Source organism: Castor canadensis, chromosome 1 (assembly GCF_047511655.1).
Source record: "Castor canadensis chromosome 1, mCasCan1.hap1v2, whole genome shotgun sequence".
Lineage (NCBI taxonomy): Eukaryota > Metazoa > Chordata > Mammalia > Rodentia > Castoridae > Castor > Castor canadensis.
The window spans coordinates 134,402,203-134,418,996 of record NC_133386.1 but is presented as its reverse complement, the minus strand read 5'-3'; the positions used below and the strand labels follow the sequence as shown (position 1 = coordinate 134,418,996).

Here is a 16,794-nt window from a genome sequence, read left to right as displayed (position 1 = left end):
AATGCTTATGCTAATGGCTCAGTGCTTATGCTAGTGCTTTTTTCCTAAGATGCATACTTGTAGTTAGCAATACAAAGTGTCAAATATGGTTCATCTATTTATATTTTTAAATTGGAACTGACATTGCTATGTCCAATATACTAAATAAATAATATCAATATCAAAATGGATTTTTCCTTGATCCCAATCCAAAAGAAAGGATTTTTCCTTTCTGAAAGTACTTATAAATTAATGTGGTGGTTTTGTTTTGGCAGTGAAATTGAAAATCAAAATTGCATACTTTATAAGAGAATCTGTTTGAGGGGAGCTGTATATACATCTGCTCAATGTCAAAATGATGCCCATTCTTGGGAATGTGACTGCAGATCCAGACATTTTCTCAGGAAAATTATCCATTAAATTTGGTAGAATACAGGAAAAATATCATAATATATAATCAATATGATGATACAACATGTTTAGATAAACTATCCATCTTGTTGAAAAACAAATCTGCTAACATTTTAGTTGAGAAGATAGCAAAAAGACGGATGGCATTATTAAATAAGACAGACTTCCATTTGAGGAGAGCCATTGGCATACGCAGGTGGAAGTCTTAGGTTGCAGAGCCCTTGATTGCTACGTCGATTAAACCAATCCAGTATGTTACTTCAAGGGGGAAATAAAACCCAGGAAATATTTATTTCCTGGTTTGCCTGTAGTTTACCTTACCTAAATTTGTGTATTCAAAAATTAATCAACTTTGGGCCAGGCACTGTGGATTGTGCCTATGTTTCCAGCGAAGATTAAGAAGATTACTCCTGTTCCAGGGGGTAGTTAGACCCATCTCACCAGATACATCAGACACTGTGGTTCAGGGCTATAATTCCAGCTTCCTGGGAGAATATAAGTTTGAGGATTACACCCCTGGGTTGGTCCATGACAAAAACGTAAGACCCTATTAAAATAACTAAAGCAAAGAAGACTGGTGGAGTGGCTCAAGTGGTAGAGTACTTGCTTAGCAAGTGCAACACTCTGAGTTCAAATCCCAGTACCACCAAAATAAATAAACTATCTTTTCATTTTCTCCTATAATTTATAATAACAGAAATATCTGAGTAGAAGGAAACTTTTTAAAATGCACTTTTAACTCAGGCTTTTGTTAGTCATTAGCTATATATATGAATATATGTATCCATATATTTATAGCATACAATCAAAATTATATTATAGGTCTTACAAAATTCAAGCCTGAATTGACACTATATTCATTCCTAATTTCCGATTTGTATCTACTGCTGTAAGCATTACAAAAATTTCTTTCATATAAAATGTCACATCTCACCAAAAATTTTTAAAAATCTCAGAAGAATTAATATGTATAAGGAAAACAGAGGCCCCAAAATGCAAATGTATCATTGGTGTGAACCTGTAGGTAGCATAACTTACAATATGATATAGACCTAATTGTGGAACACATTGAAAATAAAGAAAAATGTATTTCAATTTTTCTAAAGAAGAGTTGAGTTGAAGCATTTTAATTAACAAAAAGCTTTTATGACTATTCTGTATACCAGAGCATCCTGTCACCATGAGTAGGAAGGACACGGTTATCAATGGAAGTGTTAAAGATTGTCCTAAGGAAGTAGAACACAGAGATGTTTACAATGGGAAAATAAAGTATAGAAAATAGCAAATACTCTTATCTGAAGCTTTGAAAGAGAAAATTAGGGGATAAACATGTTCCTGGAACTTTTAAATGATTACTTTAAAAATACTATTGCACTTTCACATATAGTACAAATTCAGTACCACACTAAGTTTCAACAGAAGTAGAAAAGATATAATTTGAAAGCATTAATTTTGGCTGATAGTTAATATGTTTGACAAAAGTAAAGAGTGAAAGACTCAGAAAAATAATAAAACTACAAACTCAGAAAAGTCAACAAAAAAGATGAGGGACACAGAAGTAATACTGAATAGTATAGGGTTTGTGGATAAATGGAAAACTAGGATCTTAAAAACAGAGGAGCGGGGTTCAGGGGAACAAGACGCAGATTGAATGAGGAACATATTAGGAGTTTCAGTTACAAATTAAAAAAAGGGAAAAATCTTGAGCTAGATGAAAAACAAAACAGTATGTAGGGTAATTTCTCTAGTTTCTGCAAATCTAACGCTATGAAAGTGTTCTAGATTTAAATATTAGCCTTCCAAAACAATTAGATGTTTCCCAAACTCTTAAAGCTGAAGGGGTTCTCAACATCACTTTGCTCACTCCATCTCAGACCACATATTCTGATATAAAATAAATGTCATGAACACCTACTTAACCGTGAAAGAAACCCAGAAAAGTCTTGCTTGATCTACCCTCTATTATTTCCTTGTATGTCACTCACAAAATTCATTATATAAATTGTACTGAGGAAAATGTCTTGTTGCTGCTCCCAGCTGTGAAATCTGCCATCTTTGATAAAGCTTCTCCACTTTGGCCCAAGCCAGGGTTATCTTCCACCAGAAATCCCATAGCAAACTGCTTGATTTTTTTTTTATTTGTTTCCACTCATCCCGAGACTCTATACCTTTCCAACCCTTAATTAGATCTGTGTAACAGCAAGAGCAATATTTTCAAACATAAAGGTTATCATGTTATTCATCTACCTTCCCCTGAAACTTCTAAATGTCTTCATACTCGGAATAAAATCCTATGTTATTGTGACTTACATTGCCTGATTTTTCCAAATTTTCTACCTTATCATTAAAATCCAGAAACAATTTCCTCCAAGTCTGTACTCAAAAATGACAGTGACAACAACAGCAAAAACACCACCAGCAACAAAAAGATAAATTCTTTTCTATGGCAGAGAAGTATTTTCATGGAATTCATTCTCTTTTAAATTAATTGTACAAAATTATGTGTTTCATTGTTTCATTGTCACACTTGCATACTATACTATGTACTTCACCTGGAGTCTTGTTCAGTTTTTGCTATCATTCATAGAATAGCTGATTCCTTCTTAAGTTTTTCATTTCAATTCAAATGACCCCTCTCTGGAATACTTCCCTTAATTTCTCATGTGAAATTTCTTTCCAAGTTTATCTTAATGTATCTTCTGGTTAAATTTACTGTTATACTTACTTTCTGTAATTATCTTGTTCATATACATCTCTAACAGATTTTTGTTCATTTTCTGTACGGAACTAGCATGCCAATGAAATGATAGATAAGTAATTTAACTGATGCTTGATCATTGTCCAGCACAGAGTAGAAATTCAATTATGTGTTTAATCAATTAATCCTTAATTCAAATAAGGAATGATAGAGAGTCTCAGAAACAAAGTGATATCAGATCTTCAGCAATTTTGGAAATTATTTTAATCTTATTTCTCTGATTCTTCAGATATTCTCATTTCATTATTTTTCTTACCTCAGACAAGTTTTCTAATTTTTTCCTAATATATTATTTTTTAAAGGAGAGAAAATGTCAATAGCTCTTAGCTTTTACTGCTCAAACACTTAGTACAATATAGTCTTGACTCTGGAATTTAACTTCAAGTTTTTAGGATAGGGAATAGACTAACGGGATATTTAGTCTAGATGTTCACCACTCAAACTATCAATCATTATTGCAAAATGATTGCAATCGGCTTAGTTAGGTGTAGGTGATCATTCTCAAAATAAATAATTTTAGGAATACAATTAATTGTATTAAAATAGCATATGATTCTATGATAAATATATCTAATGCAATTATCATAGATACCTTATAAAATAAAGATGCTTATTATTTTAAAATATCAATATCATAAAATATTATAAACATAACAGATGAAATTAATAACCAGTTTTAATGAATTTTATAAATAATATTCTATTTTATAAATAAAAATAATTTTGAAAAATAAGAGGAGTAAGAAGAATGCATCAGACAAAAACAAGAAAGGAGTAAGAAGTCATCCAAAGCAGTATTTAGTAAATTACATTAAGGAATAACAAAAATTTATTTATTAAAAGCTAAAAAGAAGATAAATGCCATGGAAAATAGATCTAAAGACATATCTCCATGTATTTTTGTCTAAGTTAATAAAATAGAAAAGAAAAAATAGTTAATAGACATAATGGTAACTTCAAGTTCTGTATAAACCATTATATATATATATATATATATATATATATATATATATATATATGAAGGAAATGAGGCAGGATGGTAGCAAAGTAGAAAACAAGACATCTCATATTAAGAAATCAAAAGGAGACCTTGGTTTATTTAGAGACACACAATTCATTAAGCCTCTAGTACTCTATACAAGGGACATAACCTATAAATAATGGATTCATATGTGCAACTGGATTGTAAGAGAGTAAATCCTCAAACTTTTGAGTGATATGATACTGAGCTGTTATTTGATTTACCATTTTCACTTTTTCTGTCTTCCAAACAATGGCAAGGTATATTTATTTACCCTGGATCTTTGAGTTTAGAAACTGAGCTACATTAGTACATTATTTCAGGAAATCTTAACCAAGGAAATGCCTCTGCTATCTAATGACTATCCTAAACAATAATTTCTTAGAGTTCTTTTTTCTTCCCCAAACAGATGAATCTTCAGCACCTGCATGGCTCCTGGAAATATCACCCAGGTCACTGAGTTCATTCTCATTGGTGTCTCAGACCTTCCTGAACTACAGATCCCCTTTTCCTGGTCTTTCTGGTCATCTATGGGCTTACTATAATAGGGAACCTGGGTATCATCACCCTCACCAGTGTCGATGCTCGCCTCCAGACCCCAATGTACTTCTTCCTTCGACATCTGGCTATTATAAATTTTAGTAACTCGACTGCCATTGCTCCAAAAATGTTGATCAATTTTTTAGTAAATAGGAAAACCACCTCATACTACGAGTGTGCCGCCCAACTTGGTGGATTCCTGGTTTTTATTGTGGCTGAGGTTTTGATGCTGGCTGTGATGGCCTATGACCGCTACGTGGCGATTTGCAACCCTCTGATGTACGTGGTGGTGGTGTCTAGGCGGATCTGCCTTCTGCTGGTGTCCCTCACATACCTCTATGGCTTTTCTACAGCTATTGTTGTTACACCTTGTGTATTCTCTGTGTCTTACTGCTCTTCCAATGTCATTAATCATTTTTACTGTGATATTATGCCTCTGTTAACATTGTCCTGCTCTGATACCTATGTTCCAGAAACAATTGTCTTTATATCTGCAGCTTCAAATATTGTTTGTTCCATGACTATAGTTCTAGCATCTTATTTCAACATTGTTTTGTCTATTCTAAGGATTCAGTCATCAGAAGGAAGGAGAAAAGCATTTTCTACTTGTGCTTCACATATGATGTCTGTGACAGTTTTCTATGGTACTTTACTGTTCATGTATTTGCAGCCTTGAACTAACTATTCATTAGATACTGATAAACTGGCTTCTGTGTTTTATACATTGGTGATTCCTGTGCTGAATCCCATGATCTACAGCCTGAGGAATAAGGACGTGAAGGATGCCTTAAAGAGGCTCATGGCAAATCCATACTATTTCCTTAAGCCAATATAGGTTTTGAACTCTGTAGGTAAATAAAGAGATATGTTGCCTTTATGCAATAGAAATAATTGGTTTAGGTGGCTGACCTAAAGGTTTACAAGCAATTGGAGAATTAAAAGAAACTTGAATTTGTGGAGCATTGAATTTAAAAAATTCAACTGAAATGTTTTGAGTTGTTGGAATAATTCAGAAATAAAAGGTGTTACTTAACAACTTTATCCCCTAAAAAAGCAAGTATTAGTTTTCTAAGAAATGTGTCTGGAATCAGAAGAATAATAAGATAATACTAAGTATATGCTTCAGTAGAACAGCAAAATATGAATTAGAGACATAGCTCAGTTTTTCTTATTTTTTGGTTTCTATTTTTCAGACCTCCTGATACAAACTCTGTCATTTGTAGCAAGCTAAATGATTAAGCGTAGCAAGTCTCTGTATCTTGAAAAACTGTAATTATGGATGAATAAAATAATTTTTACAAATAAGTTATCAAAATTCAACTGAAAATACATTTAAAATAAAGCTCCTTCTTTCTTAATACTCTTTTAGTGAAGAATTCAATATTCTGAATGCCAAGCAGAATATATCTAGTTATTTTATTCCAATTAGCATAATTTATACAACTTTGAAGTACAAGACATGGAGTACTTTTTTGTGGTACTGGGACTTGAACTCAGGGCCTACACCTTGAGCCACTACACCAGCATGTTTTTTGTGATCGTTTTTTTCAAGATAAGGTCTTGCAAACTGTTTTCTCAGACTGGCTTTGAACCACAGTCCTGCTGATCTCTGCCTCCTGAGTCACTAGGACTACAGGCATGAGCCACCAGTGCCTAGCATGGAGAATTTATCATTGAGTATGCTTTCATGCAGAATTTGACTCATATATGCAGTATATTCCATGAAGGTTTTCCTTTCCCCTTGTCCTAGGTATCACTTTATTTTACTGTATAAAATACATTATCTGGTTCTTGATAATAGTGAGCACTTCTGCCATTTTGATGGAAGATCCTTAAATCAGTAGGGGAAAATTTTAGTTGATTTTGTAAAATTTTATTTTGCTTTCTGTTAGTTTCTGATCAGTGGGCATACACCTAAATGCCTTAAACAATTTTGAATGTACTAGAAGATCAGGCTAACTGTCAGAACTATCAAGTGAGAATTTTATATCAAAGCTCCATCAATCCATATTAAAATCTGGATTTTAATAAAGCCCATGGAGGATTATGACACTGCATCTTATGACTTATTCTGGCAAATAAAATATTAGACAGGAAAAGATAAAAGGTATAGGAAATCAGATTAACATTCCATGTGTATGTCTATTTTGCTTATAACTAGATACTAGTGTTTCATAGTTCTCCCAATATAGTCATTAACTCCTCAGGCACAATAGGTATGATGCAATAAAAGAAAGAAATAATCTTACAAGTTGCCATTGGGTCATCTTCAGAGTGGTCTTAATGTTAATGTAGAGAGTCCACTTTTGTGCCAAATTTTCTTATCCTCATCACTTTCATGAAATGATACACATTCAAGAGCAAGTTTGGGACTATGTGGAAGAAAATTTCTCCAGGCAGAAGAAATAGCAGATGCACAAATCTTGTAAGCCAAATGTGATTGCTATTTTTTTTAGAAACTGCTAGAATGCCAGTGGGGCTAAAGTGTGGATATCCTGGCAGAGAGTACAGGGATGATTCCCCAATGGAAAACATGAAAAAACAGGCGTCACTCTAGACTCTTTATCGACTAATAAGAACTCTGTGAGCTTAATCAAGTCACCAAAATTTAGTCAGTTTGCTGTAGCCACTAGGAAACTCTTGATTAAAACATCTCCACTAACTGAAAAATTATCCAGAGCTTTCTTTCACATTCCCTAGCTTAGGGAAAGGAAATATGAGTAATCCTACGTGAAACATTTTCTTCTGTCACATTGTGACAAATGTTTAGCTCATACTATAGGTTATTTTCTATACTTCAGTAGATATTTCTTGATGGATGGGCCTAGCGTAACAGTAAGTAACTGCAACAATGCTTCAGCAGACAAGGGGATCCCATAATCCCTTAGAATCATTTTACTTTCTTGAAATTTAGAAAATCTAATTAAGAATTAAAACTTACATTAAAAATAAGAAAGAACAGAATTATATAGTATCTTTTTTGCATTGATTAGCCAATTCTAAACACATATATTAGTCTATTCTACTACGATAAGATAGAAATCATTAATTTGCCACACTCAACTGAGTCTCATCACCCATTGTTTGTTACTATACATGACTCTTTCACATGTTTATTCACAAATACTGTGTCTGAAAATCTGGATTGTGGTGTGATATGAAAGTGAGGAAGGAATATTACAGGATATAATAAACCACAGTTATCAATGGATACTCATAATGGTGTGTGCAATTCTGAATAATAAATTTAAATTGTATATTAAGGCCCATAAGGTGAGATATATTCAGGATTCCTATTAATAAATCAAGGTGCTTTGAGATTCCATTGGAATGTGGATGTAGGTTTTCTTATAATCTTATATTCAGCACAGTTTCACATAATCTGTTGAGGTCCAGATATTGCACATCCATGAACTCACCAGCAATCTACACCTGTTCTGAGAAAAGCTGGGAATACCCTCTCCTTAGATAGGTTGCGTGTATTTCAAAATAGTGGTATTGGGTAATAAAATTGATATAATAGCTCAAGATAAGAATGCTTAGAATTTAATAACAGTATACCATGTAAAATAAGCATCAATCTCTCAAGCATAAAATGTCTAAACATGATCAGGGAAAGACAAATGGAAAGAGATGATATTGATGAGTGAGAAAAGAAATACAAGTGAGGTATTCATAACATTTTTCTAGAACACACATATGAAAGATATTAAATAAACATGGGAAGGAAGAGTTGATATTTGAACAGACCTTGAAGGATAAATGAGAATTTTCCCTTCTATACCTATTTTTCTCTAAAAAAGTGAGAAATGACAAGGACAAATGCAGAAATAAGGAATAGCATGTGTTATTGACAAGTGGAGACTAATAATGCTACTGAATAAATAAAAATTCATTGGTGGTTAGGGGTTGACTGGCTAAAATTGTGAAAAGTCACCCTTTCAAATATGCATCCTCTCTTGAACTCAAAATAAATTCCTTTCATACACAAATTTTAGATTTTGGTGTTTTAAAAGTAGAAAAAAGCAACAGAGATGAAAAGTGACAAGAATAAATAAATGAAAGTTGAAAGAAACATTCTTTCTGGTCTAGTTTATTGTATGCGTTTCATAGAATTTACCTTAAGAATATATGTAATATCTGGAAATTAATAGTTCTCATTCTGTGATTGAATGAAAGAATGCATAAATTGAATAGCTTCCAAAGGAAATAAGAAATACACAAAACTCTATTTCCTCTTTCCCTCTTTTTGTTTTGTGTTGCGATGATGCAACTTTCATATTTTAATATGCAAAATATAGGTTGGGATTCATGAATTTTGGTTCTTATTTCCTTTAATTTCTAAGTGGATAAATTAGAATTTAAAACTCCACCTGTATTAGAGTTTGAGGAAAAAGTAGTTCATTTGTACAGGATAAACTTTAAGTGAACAAGTATGTCTTGAAAGTTGTACTTACCTTATAGTGTCTCTCAGCAATCATGCTTATTGAAACAAATACATGTTTTGATAAATTTAGCCATAGTTGTTAGCACACCAGAGCCATTAGCTACTTCTAAGGAAAAAATGGAAAGCACAGACCTTGTTTTATTAGTGTATTTATTTCTAGTGTAATTACCACAGTACATGAGAAAAATTACGATTCTTCCTATTTTTTTAATTTATCTTTTCAGATATAAAAAGAAAATAAAAAAGATGAGAGTTACTACATTTGACATTATTTAAATATTTATTAATTCAATTATGAAAACAGCCAAAATGAATCAGAAATGACAGACAAATATTCAACTTTGAATGCAGTAGAAAAATGATTTTTATAAGAGGGGGGCAGGGTTTACTACATAGCTCCAGCTGGCCTCAAACCTGCTATTTAGTCCATATTGGCCTCAAACTTGAGATCCTCCTACTTCACCCTCAATAAAACAAGTGCATTATCTCTACAAGTTTGGTTACATGCTTAAAGAACAATGCTCAGACATTTGAACAGAAGTCAAGGCATTGTGAATCATTCCAAGATTCCCATATTAGTTTGTCCAATGAGTTTTCAGGAAAAGATGTTCAAATTTTCCGCAAAATAAAACCTCTTCTTACTCTGATTCAGAGTATGCTAATAATGTACATTGGTAACAAAAACTATATATGAGATATTAAGTATAAAATGTCACTAACTGGACTTAAAATATATACCATTTGGCTTTGGCTTCTCTCTACTTCCTCATCTAAATTCCTGAAGACACAAAGGAATTCATTCTCCTGAATCCATAGGAGTTGAAGAGGCCCCTCTTTCTGGTATTTTTACTCATCCTCTTTTTCACAGTGCTGGCAACCTGACTTTGACCCTGGTCATTAGGACAGATGTAAGACTCAATACATTCATGCACTTCTCTTCCTGCTTACTTGACTTTTGTTGACTTCTGTACTCTTTTTCCATTATACACAAATGCTGAAAATTTCTTATACAACAAAATAATACGTGCTTCAGTACATTTTCTGCTCAGTTAAGCTGTTTGCTGGATTTCCTGACAATTACATGCTTGCCACTGGCTTCCATGGCCTATCACAGATATGCAGTCATCTGTAAATCCCTTCTGTACATTGTCGCAATGTACCCAGGAATCTGCATTCAGCTTTAAGTGTCCTCTGTATCTGCAGCAATGTCATTCCCGATGCCATTCCTTAATCCTCATCTTTTGCATCTCCTACTACACTGCAGTATCATCAGTTCTGTTGTAGTATCTCCTTTATGCCCTTACACCAGCCTCTAAACGTTCTCTTGACGTAAAGAAAATAGGCTCTGTCTCCTGTCACCTCCATGTTGAACCTCTTGATCAACAGTCTCAAGAGGCGGGATAAAGACAGTTTTTGTAAGTAGAAACCAATACTTTATGTTCATGAATTAAGGAAAACAGCTTCAATAAATAAAACAACAGATTTTATTTAATGATCTGTTTTTCCTCCCAATAAAATTAATAGGCGCCTTGGTCTTCACTGGCAACTAATGAATATCTGTTCATTGTAAAATGAAATAATGGAATTATTTGTAAATAAGTTTTCAGGATATAGTACTAAATTTATATCAAATGATATTTTTGTCATAAAAATATTTTAAAATTTGACATCTACACAATGGTGTGCTTCGTAAGAATAGGTAAAACTAAAGCACCCAGAACACCCAGTATGAACTTATTAGAATGCTTCAGTAATATGTTGATAAGTGTGCTAGAATATTTTTATTTGGATATAAATTGTTAATAACATATCACAGTATTTCCCATTTTCTAGTATTAAATTATAATGAACTATTAACTCATGGTAATCCCATTCCACTCCAGGATGCATTTGACAATGACAAGAAATATTAATGATTTTCATGAGAATGAGGAGTTGTTGAGGAATGCTGTTGCTGCAGATGAGAGAGGCCTAGGATGATGCAAAATAAGCTATGACTCACAGGTCCTCACACAAGGAATTTATCTCTTCCAAAAAGGTTAATGCCAAAGTTATGAAAATACCCCTCTGAACAATTGTTTTCTTGACAATTATAATCGCTCTACAGATCTCATTCAGCCTACACTGGTTGATAGTGCTTCTTCTATAGTCTTGCTTGTTTTCTGTTCATCTGTGCTGTCAATCCTTAAACCTGTTTTAAAATCTGAAATTAAATTATAATTTGACTTTTCTTATCCATCAGTTTTAGTTTTAGAAAATCTGGGGTTCCTTTGCCATCTCTGCATGAATTTATAATTCCTAAATTTACTTGTTTTTTTTCTACTAAATTATTCCTTTTTGCCTAGAAATGTATCCTACTGAATATAAATTATAGCTCATGCAGAAAACCAATAGTGGATATTGACTTTTAAATTAACAATGAATATCTCTGAATATGCTTTATTGGAATATGAAACAATTCATTTTTAGTGTGGTTTTTGATGTGGTCGAACTTATATCTGTCATTTTACTATTCCCTTTCTAGCTGTGTTTTTGTTTCCCTGTTTCACTTTGACTGCCTTCCTTTATTTTGAAATGTTTCGACATATAAACTCAATACCTGTAGTGTTAAATAAACACACACACTTGCATTAATAGTGTATACCTCCAATTGTTCCTTAGGTTGGATAAATTCTATTTAACTATTTTCAAGTTCATTCAATACAGAGCTAAGAAAATACCTTACAGATTTTCTTTCATAGAAAATGCGTTGTCCATGCAAATTTGTTCCCAAACTACTTATTTGAGTACGTATCTATCTAAAAAGTACACAATTTAGTGAATAAATATATATGTAGATATATTCTGAATCTTAATCTTGCCTTGAGTCTAACTATTAAAATTTATCAGTTTAGCTATTATGTTCTTTAACATCAGATTTTCTGTTTAGTTCTTAGAAACACAATTCTTTTATTAATTTCTTTTTTCCTTTGGTAAGATACTGTTTGCACATTCCATTATTTCTTTATAAAGGGAGTTTTTTTCTTATTTTTTAAAACATATTTACAATAAGAATTTTAAAGTCTTTTTCTATTAATACCATCATCCAGATCCCCTCAACAATCATTTCTATTGACTGCTGATTTTCTGTATACTACCATTATTTCCCTATTTTTTGTGTTGTAATGTGTCTTGAAATTTGGACATTTTATGGCATATCAAGTGGCAACTGTGGTAACAATCCCTGTAAACATACACACACACTCACACACACATTCATATAACATACCGCCAAAATTGCATTGAAATCCCCGCAATTAATGTAGTTGTTGCTCCTGTTTGTTTGTTTGTTTAATGAATTTTGGGACTCTAGAGTGTGTTAAGTGGAAGTGTATGTCCAGTTAGCTGAGTCTTAAGATAATATCTGAACAGAAATTTTTATAAGTTTCTTCAACGAATAGAGTATGTCTTCTATCCTTTGCTGAGTATTTGTGATGGGGTACAACTTTAACGCTGCTACAGTCTAGAATGTGATCCTCAAAATTCATGTGTTTGTTGATATTATTAAAAGGTGGGGCCTTTATAAGGGGATCAAGTTGGAAGGGAAGAGAGCTGTAAATGGGTGAAAAGAAGGCATCTAAAAAAGGACCTGAGGAAGTGGGTTTGCTCTTCTTCTCTTAGGCACTATGAGAACACCTATGAGAGGTTATATATGAGAAATAGGCTTTCCCCAGACACTAAACATGCAGGCATCTTGATCATGTACTTAGAGCCTACAAAACTGTGAGAGAATAAATGTCCCTCAGAAGTTACTCAAGATCAAGGTATTATATTGTAGCAACACAAACCAAGACAAATGTTCATGTAGCTGACAAGTCTGCCTACATCTTTACTTCCTGCTTATTTAGATCCTCAAGTCAGCCACATGAAGAGAATGGAGCCCTTCCAGCTCAGCTTCGACCAGAGCTCAGTCTTTCACGTGGACCTAGTTTATTAGGTCCCCATTAATACAACAGAATTTTTAAGCTCCTTGTGGACATCTTTTTAATAAACCTTCCTTCTATGTTTTTGTTTACCCCAAGAGAATTTTCTAATGTAAACAATTGTCAATGATTTTTTTCAACAAATACTCCAGTCATAAAACAATTAGTGTAGAATAATCTTTAAGTGAAGTCAAATGAAGACAAAGGTCCATGAAAAGGACTTTCCCAGAAAGCTCAAAAAACAAATTAAAAGTGACAGTGTACTAGACATAGTAGTCTCTGAAGTACTCTAAAACTGATTTGGTCATTCCAACAGCAACAAGTTTTCTGATTTTCATAGATGCTGTGTTTGCAAGGCTTTCTTTTTAAGACTATTTCATAATTACAGAATGGTGAATAGGAATAGGATTAGTAACAAAACCATAAATCTTGCTGTTTTTACCAAGGTTTAGCAGTTTTCCTTACATAATTGAAAGGATTGTTGCTATGCTTTGATTTAGTTTAGTTTAGTTTTAGTTCTATAAAAGTACCATTTAAAATACCAGTGTTCTTGTTTACTTTATGGAGGGATGAGTTCATGAAGTTCCTCACATACCAGTTTTTCTTGATTAAAATATTTCAGAATAAATTTATAATTTCTCAGTTAATCAGGATCTTTCATGATTGCATAAATCTTTACCCATTCATCATAAGGGCAGCAAGATCACTTGAATAATCACAGATGGAAATGTTTCAGTACCTGTATTATTGGGATATGTGATTTACTACCTGACTAGGAGGTGATGACATTTTAAAAAGGTAAACCATGTGAGTCAATTCCCTCTATATATACATGTATATATGCATACATATAAACATGTGCGTGTATTGAAAAGGGTAAGCATAAATATTCTATTTTTATGTTATTCTGTTTTTCTGGAGAACCCTAATACACTAAAGAATACAAATTTTCCTTGATTAACAGGGAGACTCTAGGTGTTTTGTTATACTCTCAAATGATTTATGGATATCCAGCTGAGTGTTTGGCAGCTTCTTAGGGAGTGCCTCAAGAGGTGGAAAAAATCCATAAATTGTTCTCACTATTCCATGGGAGAAACATGTGGAGGAGTCAAGAAAGACGCTTCATTACAGGTAAAAAAAATAACCAGCATAGAACATTGCATGTGGTGCCATATGTTGCACATATCCACAATGTTTCAGTGACATTTACAAAGAGCCATTTTAATTTAATTGCAAAACCTCAAACTCATCACTTAGTTCTCTGTGCTTTCTACCACTCAATAATGCCTGAACAGAAATAAAATTTTTAAATATTTTGTATAGTATGATAGCTAAAAGTGTATTAATCTTACAAATGACAACATGGTGTTGCTTATAATGTACTTGTTTTATATAAATAAGGTTATCTTCAACTGAGGCAAAAATTGAGAGCAACTGAACACTATTAAAAGGATATGTATGTTTTTTTTAAATGGCATAATGAGAAAGCTATCTGCTCATGTTGATGTCTTTCCAAATATTTAATATCTCTAGGCTCTTGTGACCCTGTAAGGTAATCTTCTAAGATTGGCTTAAAATAGTGTAATATTCAATAATTATTTTAAGTAATATATGGCTATGATTCTTTCCTCATTTGTTGATGAGAAAGAAAGGGAGTTTTTACATCATGCTCAGATGTAAAAAACACTATTTGAAGACAAGAAGACTTTGAAAAGCCAGTTTTATGGTAAAATAGAAGTCCAGACTGTATTTTGATTTCTAGTGAGATATGACAAAAAGCAAATATAATTTTCTCAAAGACAATGTTTTCATAAAAATGTAATTACTACCCAAAAAAGACAGTAGAATCCAAAAAGCAATCCAGTTCTTTCTGTAAAACTCCAAAGCTGGCTATGAGAAGCTCCCTACAAGAATATAACTACTTACCTAGTGTGATTTTCTTTTTGTTGGTGTTTTTGTTCTTAATTATAAAACAAAACAAATAAAATACAAGGTTTACTTTGCTTATTTTATTTACTGAATAAATTATTCTAATACTATTTACTGGTTCTTATTTCCATATTTCTAATACAAGAAAGACATACTCATAGAGACATAGTAGGAAAATAGGAGATTTCTATCTTATGAACAATATTTTAATTGATTTAATTATAAATTACATGTAATCATGTTAACATTCAATGTAAAATGTATGCTTTATTTTTACTAACAACTCAGAGATTGCTTTCTTAAGTATTAAAACCCATTAATTTCAAATAAAAAATTTTCTTACATCAACATGCCTTCCTCCTCATAATTTTTAATCTTTAGGAAATGCCAATATACTTTTTCTTTTAAATGTGTATCTGCATTATGTGTTATATCACAATTTGAAGAAGTTCCTGTTATTTAAATGCACAAAAGAATTTAAAATCACATCCAAAGTTCATGGGCATCTGATCCGTGGTGTATTTTGTCCCTTTCGTATTATATAACATAGAGTTTCAGCTTTTCTTTAAACTTTAGTACTCCTTTAACCAAAGGACATTTTCAAGAACTTCCAATGCTCTTGTTCCCAACTGTCTCAGATTTCCTATCATTCTTTTAAAATCTTCTGTGATAAAGTACATTTAACCTTTTACATTCTAGTTAGTGTTCCTCAGTTATAATGAAAATGCCTTCTTAGAAATAGTAATATTTCAAGCAAATTTATGCCAAAATAATTAACATTAATTTATGCCAATATAATTAATATTAAAGTATTATTAGATGAGTTGTGGAAAAACACAAGGTGAGTAATTCAAAACAGTAGCACAGTGATTGTCCAGTTTTCGTCATGGAGTGGAGGAGAGCTGGGGAAAAGACTGAGATAAGCTGTATGTATTACATCCTGCTTGATTCGTCATCAACTCATCATTGTAAACCTGACAAGTGGCTACATCCTACTGCAAAATAATTTACATATGCCTATGAAAGTAAAACCTCTTCCAGGTATGATACATTCACAAATTTAAAAAACTAACAAAAAGAACATTTTATACTTAATATTTTAGTATTATTTCTAAGTAGCATAGGAACATTGAGTCATTTAATCTTCATAGATTCTTCTCAACAAATACTTGAAAGACATGTTGGTTTTCAGTATGAGAAAAAAGAGCTCTAAATCACACAATCTAAAATGCACTCTTTCCCCAAAGAAACCTATGAATGTTAATACACTAGACCATATCTTTGTACATATGCCTCCTGGCATTTTCTTCACTTATACATAAATGACGCCACTGTGATCTGTCATGTTGTTGCTATTCATACAAATGCACAATATCTATTCAGTGAATGGAAGTTTTAGCTGCATGAACAGTAAATGTAAGTGTTTTCAGAGGACTATGTTTTGAAGTAAGTGAGTTTGTGCATTTCTGGAATTTGTATCCAGAAATTTTTTATAAAACTGCAAGTATAGAATATTATTAAATTAGATTAATAAATATGACTAGATAACAAGAGTCACACAAAAACACTAAGTAGTTTAATACTTGACCATATTTTGAAAAATGAATTTTAACATAAATTTAAAAAAATTATTTTATAAGCTATCTATGAATTAATCTATCATCTGTCTATTTCATCAGGATTTCTCAAACTCAGCCCTATTGATATTTTGCATTGGATATTATTTAGGCAGGAATACTGGATACAG

The 16,794-nt window shown here is 32.3% G+C and overlaps 1 long non-coding RNA gene and 1 pseudogene across 1 annotated transcript in view; one reads left to right on the top strand and one right to left on the bottom strand.

Annotated features, from left to right (window-relative positions):
- Positions 1-16,794, bottom strand: part of LOC141425727 (uncharacterized) — a 457,749-nt gene that overhangs the window by 212,094 nt on the left and 228,861 nt on the right. The window lies entirely within an intron of this gene.
- Positions 4,598-5,544, top strand: LOC109677130 (olfactory receptor 8J3-like; annotated as a pseudogene).